This window comes from Mus caroli, chromosome X (genome assembly GCF_900094665.2).
Source record: "Mus caroli chromosome X, CAROLI_EIJ_v1.1, whole genome shotgun sequence".
NCBI lineage: Eukaryota > Metazoa > Chordata > Mammalia > Rodentia > Muridae > Mus > Mus caroli.
In genome coordinates, this window is record NC_034589.1 from 90,761,688 (window position 1) to 90,768,292 (window position 6,605).

Sequence of the window (6,605 nt, forward strand, 5' to 3'; positions counted from 1 at the left end):
GCCGACTAGGCCATCTTTCGATACATATGCAGCTAGAGACAAGAGCTCCGGGGTTCTGGTTAGTACATCATGTTGCCAGTTGGAACTTCTTCTGAGCTGAGACTGAAGGACCATTCAGTGACTGCTCCACCCGGGGATCCATTCCATAAACAACCACCAAACCCAGACACTATTGCATATACCAACAAGATTTTGCTGACAAGACCCTGATATAGCTATCTTTTGTGAGGCTATGCCAGTGCCTGGCAAATACAGAAGTGGATGCCCACAATCATCTATTGGATGGAACACAGGGTCCTCAATGAAGGAGCTAGAGAAAGGACCCAAGGAGCTGAAGGGGTCTGCAGCCCTATAGGAGAAACAAGAATATGAATTAACTAGTACCCTCCAGAGCTTGTGTCTCTAGCTGCATATGTAGCAGAGGATGGCCTAGTCAGCCATCAATGGAAGGAGAGGCCCTTGGTCTTGTGAGGATTCTATGCCCCAGTATAGGGAATGCTAGGGCCAGGAAGTGGGAATGGGTGGGTTGGGGAGCAGGGGGAGGAGGGAGGGTATAGGGGATTTTTGGAGAATGTAGAAATGTAGAAAACATCTAATTAAAAAAAAAGAAGAAGAAACTCTGTCTTATGTCAAGAAGTCAAGCCTTTTACTTTCAGATTTGGAAAATGAAGTCTACAGAGTTTCCATAGCATGTCAGAACAGAGCCCAGAGTTGTCCTAGACTTATTTTAGTCAGTTATGGGACTGGATTCTGCAATATGTCTTAGGTCTTAATTGAGAATCAGTTGTTTTATAAGCTGTCTGAAAAATCCATGTTTGATTACTTACTTACTTAATTTTGGGGTTGGGAGTAGAGTCTCTCTGTGTAGTGTAGACAGGTCTCAAAGTTGTTATCCTCCTGTTTCATCTTTCCTAGTTATGAGAATAGAGGTATACAGGTGATATTATAAATCAATTGCATTTAAGTTTTCTAGCATCTTTCTAGGAGACTAAGGTATAATTGCAACTTTGCTTTGACTTCGGATGATAGATCTCTTCAGCCCAACCAACTTTTCCCATTTTCTCTTTGGTTTTCATTTTGTTCTTTTCATCACTAAGCATGATAAGAATATAATTCTGGCCGGGCATGGTGGCGCACGCCTTTAATCCCAGCACTCGGGAGGCAGAGGCAGGCGGATTTCTGAGTTCGAGGCCAGCCTGGTATACAAAGTGAGTGCCAGGACAGCCAGGGCTACACAGAGAAACCCTGTCTCGAAAAAAAAAAAAAAAAAAAAGAATATAATTCTGCCCCAGCTAATTTTGTATATGTTGTATAGACAGTTGTGCCTTTTAGAAGTTTTATGTTTAGAATCCATACAGATGGTTGAATATCTATATACATACAATGTTATATATGTATATGAAAACCAGGTAGTTGTGTTTAGTAGAAACTTGTCAAATAAATCAGATGACTAAATGATATGTTGCACTGTTAAATATACATTTTTACGGCTGTGGGACAGTTTCTGTGTATAAATTAGTATGTAAACCTCATATTTATTGTATTCATATTAGTCTTTGCAAATGGATCTGTCATTGTGTGAGACAGTAACTGTACACTTTATACAGATTTTCTGAGTTATGAACTGTTTCAGTAAATACTGTTCACAGGCCAAAAAAAAATATAATTCTGGTTAAAGTTAGATGTGTCTTTCTTTGCAATGTGTCTCATCAAGTTCATGGGAAGAAAGCAGAGAGAAGATATCACTCCTCAACAATTGGTGAACTAGTAGGTGAGCATTCATTTCCAGTTAGACCTTAATTCTGGGTCTTTCACTAAGAACTTACTATGCTCTGTGTATAAACTCTATAGAAAGAAACTCTTGCCTAAAGACTTTTTTACTTCAGCAGAATTGGAATTATTAGTTTAACATGACTGAAAATCATTTGTGAACCAAGGTGGAGCCAAGCTATGGAAAGCAGTTCGTTTAACAAGCATTTTAGTCAGATTTAACTAATATGTATAGAGTTTCTGCTTCACACAGGGGCTTACTTTAAGCCCTCGAACGCCAAAAATGAGTAAATCAAGGAGAATGCCTGATAGTGTACATCTTCTTGCCACATAATCAGCTAGCATAAATGCAACCTAGTCAGACTTTAGTTCAGGTTACCTGCAAAGCAAAGGAGAGAAGGGATAGAATGTTTCTAGATGATAAGTAATTGAGACAATGATTGAACTTGGCTTGAAAAATAAGTGTAATATCTCATGACAAGATAGATGCAAGTGAACCAGGAAGCTCTCCAGATTCAGAGATGTGCATGTGAAAGCGAGATATCCACTAACATATATGGCATGTAGTATCTGGGATATAAAATAAGTAGAGACAGATAAACATTTAGTTTGTGGTAATATTGTGAAAAAAAACCTCAGTCACTAGACTGACAAATTTAGTATGACAATTGACAGCCACTGATCCTTTTAAAGCAGTATAATCAGACCATTAGAATTATGTGGCTGATGCCAAGAAGCACTTGCTGACAGGAGCCTGGTATGGCTGTCCTCTGAGAGGCTCTGCCAGTGCCTGACCTAAGACAGATAGATGCAGATACTCACAGCCAACCATTGGACTGGGCCCAGGAATCCAAATGGAAGAGGTAGGGGGAGGACTGAAGGAGCTGAAGGGGATTGCAACCCATAGGAGGAACAACAGTATCAATTAACTGGACCCCTCAGAGCTTCCAGGGACTAAACTACCAATCAGAGTATACATGGGCCGGTCCACTACTTCTGCTATATATGTAGCAAAGGATGGCCTTATCTGGCATCAGTGGGAGGGGAGGTGCTTGGTCCTGTGGAGACTTGATGCCCCAGAGAATGGGGATGCTAGAGAGGTGAGGTGGGTGTGAATGGGTGGGTGGAAGAGCACCCACTTAGAGAAAAGGGGGAGGAGTATGAGGTGGGAGTTTTGTGGAAGAGAGACTGGGAAGGGGGATAACATTTGTACTGTAAAAACATAAAATGATTAATAAATAAAAAAACAAAAAAAACCACTCTGGCAATAAATGTGAAACATTTAGGATTAATACTGTGTTGTATAAAATGGATATTATAGTCATATTTTCCTTTAATTTATATTTTTGTTATAAGAACCATATAATGGTTTTAAGTAACCAAACTGCTAGTTGTTTATTGCAACTAAACTGTGAACTGGGGTTTGTTGTGAACTGTAACTGGGGTTACAGTTGTGAACTGTAAATTGGGGTTTGTTTCCCTCCTTTTCTATGTTTTGTGTTTTCCCTTTATGTCAGTGACTGCAGGAAAATGGTCAGAAATTTGTAGTATTCCTGCAAGTTCATCAATACATACTATGGAGCATAAAGCAAGAGGTGGAAGAATATTTCCTAACCCAACGTGAATTAGGTGTCCCTCAAAATTTTACATTTTCCTCCTAGTTTGTTAAAAATGTATGCACAGAATGACCTTAAATGATTCATATAGAATTCATAGTGTTGAAGACATACACTCTACAATCTTTTAAAAAGATAGGGTCTCAGGCCCTAACAATCCTTTAATGTGATTCAATACATACACTTCGACCCCTAGGACAAAGCCTTTGTCTTTTCTCTAAGCCTGTTCTTCTGCTGAGGTAACTCCAGGAACCTGGCTGCAGCTGCAACAGAGACCAATCTTCCAACAATAAGGCGACATAGAATGGCTTCTCAGGGGGTCTTGTCATTCCCAGACTGAACCTGGGGTTGAAAGCACCATACTGGAATTTCCAGGAGCAGAAGACTGCTCCTAGGAGTCAGTCAAATGTGAGTGAAGTCGGAGAACAAGCCAACAGCCATTCTAGAGAGGACGAGGACTTCCAGAAGTCACAGAGTGACCCAGCCATCGCACAGTGTGATCTTCCCACCTTGGTAAAAAGATGCATTCCGTCCACAGCAGGCCTGGACTCAGCTCTGCTCTGATGCCTTAATGGTGATCCACTCTCTGCAAATGTAATTTCAGAACACCCTACCACAGTCTTCTCATCAATACAACATGATTCTGCCTCCTGATCACTTAGCTCTTGATTAAGGCTGAAGAACAAGGGTTCAGGCCCCAAACCGGTCTTTAAGGTTAGAGGGATAAGCTGACAAGCCCAACAAAGATGCTGTCAGGTTCATTTTCCTTCCACTACATTCACAAACATAATAAAAGTCTTCAGTAACTGCTGTAGTGTACAAAAATAATTCGCCCCTTCCTTGCCAGTGTCTTGGGTAGCTGGCAGTGTTGTAGGATGCCTGACAAGCCGAGGCTCCATTAGTGTTTAGAGAGCTCCACACGAGTGAACTGAAGACCTATGGGCTCTCAATAGCTTCCAAGTCTGTTCTCTCCTGTGGGAACCCATCATTTAGTAAGTGTGTGAACTTGTCTCCTTTGCACAAGAGAATACTTCACTCAGTATTAATGGTGAGATAAACAGAATTGTACAACTTGTCATGAGAATAAAAACGTAGAAAACCCACATCCATCCTAAGTTGTCCTGGATCAAAGGCACCAAATACTGGCCCATGTCAGCACTAATACTCCTGGTTCCATCGACGATTCCTGTGACATTCGCCAGAGCCTCGCTGCTTCCTTGGATCAGCTCTTGGTGACCCAAGTCTGCATAAATAGCAGAGCTAACCATGTTGGATGGTCCACCAATAAGAAACCCCGTAACAGTCATCAGAAGTGCATTGATGGACTTATTGTTTGGGGAGCGACTATACCCAACAAGGGACCCAATGGCTAGGAAGAGGCTGAGGGCCACCACAGGTGCTCTCTTCTGCAGTACGTCATAGATGAAGCCTTGCAGAGTCCCACCTACGATGCGTCCAACATCGTACCCAATGGACAACTTGTCCGCTTCAGCTTCCTTCCACCGGAAGTCGTTACTCAGATAAAAGGGCAACCAGAAGACAAAGGAGTAATTCACTAGATTCAGGCAGGTGTAGGCCAGTGAGTACAGTATGACTCCAGGAAAGCAGCAAGCCTGATGAAAGCTTATGGCCTTCACTTGGATGACAGACCTGTCCTCCTGGATTGAATAATTAGGCTCATAATCATCTTCATTTTCAGCACCATTGATGAGTGACCTCTGTGAATCTTTTTCCAAGCTTTCCTCTGACTTGATACTTGGGAGACCAATTTCTTCTGGTGACAAGAGAAGTCCAAAGAAGTCCCACCAGCAAACTGCACAGATGCAGTCACCAGAAAGGTGTACTCATAACCATACTGGAGAACCGATGAAGCCAGGCATGCTCCCAAAATATTGCCCCCTGAAGCATAGGCACTCCAGAGACCAAAGACAACTCCTCAGCCAGCTTTCCCAAACCAGTTGCCCATCACAGCAACCACACAGGGCCAACCAGTGAACTGCAGCAGGCCGTTCACACTTATTGTAGAAGTACAGTCATTCCGTAAGAATACCAAAGACAAACACCACAAATACAGAAGAGCACATGCCAAAAGACAGAACCCGTCGCAAATTCAGCTGATCCCCTATGATGCCACTGATGAAGAGGCCCACAGCACAGGAAAATAAAAACACAGTATCTAGTGTTCCAAGAAAAAGAGTGGCTTCCTCTGTACTGGGAAACAGATGGTTGCTGCTCCAGATCTCTGCAGGCAGGCCAACTGATATGCTAAAAACATTTGGGGTTCACTGCTTGGAAATACTGACTTTCTTTTAAAAATTTTTTAATTAGATATTTTCTTCATTTACATTTCAAATGCTATCCCAAAAGTGCCCTATACCCACCCCAGCCCTGCTCCCCTACCCACTCACTCCCACTTCTTGACCCTGGCGTTCCCCTATACTGGGGCATATAAAGTTTGCTAGACCAAGGGGCCTCTCTTCCCAATGATGGCCCACTAGACCATCTTCTGCTACATATGCAGCTAGAAACATGAGCTCTGGAGGTACTGATTAGTTCATATTGTTGTTCTACCTATAGGGTTGCAGACCCCTTCAGCTCCTTGGGTACTTTCTCTAGCTCCCAATAGCTGACTGTGAGCATCCACTTCTGTATTTGTCAGGCACTGGCAAAGCCTCACAGGAGACAGCTATTTCAGGGTCCATGTTGCTAAACATTTTTCTTGACACATGGAGCAATGAAGTGCTGAAGAGCATAAGCAGGAACACAGCAACATGGTGATGGCTGAAGCTGGTGAGGAGAGCTCCTCTCTGCAAAACCTGTGGCCAGGACATGCTCTTCCCACTTCCCTCTTCACTTTGACCTCAGTCTTCCCAGTGACTGAGTTATATAGTTTCTTCTTTCTGAGACCCTCCGAAGTACCCGCTCCACTGAACTCCGCTCCCACACCCCCTTTCCCCAGCCACCACCTCACTCAGCCAGAACCATATAATTTTGCCACCTCTATAAAGCATTCTGGAGCTAACATCATCACCACTTATTAATATTTTCTAAACAATTATTCTGGGTAAAGGAAGATTTTAAAGTTCTTGAAAGAGCTGCAGGCTACTAATGAGGAAAGAGTGGGGACATAAAACATCACATGATAAGACAGTAAGAGTTATAACCGGAGAATTAAAATATTTAATGACAATAAAATATAACATATTTATAACATACTTT

General features: G+C 42.4%; 1 pseudogene; it reads right to left on the minus strand.

Annotated features, from left to right (window-relative positions):
• Positions 1–4,371: 4,371 nt before the first annotated feature.
• Positions 4,372–6,217, minus strand: LOC110287511 (annotated as a pseudogene).
• Between the last annotated feature and the right edge of the window lie 388 nt (positions 6,218–6,605).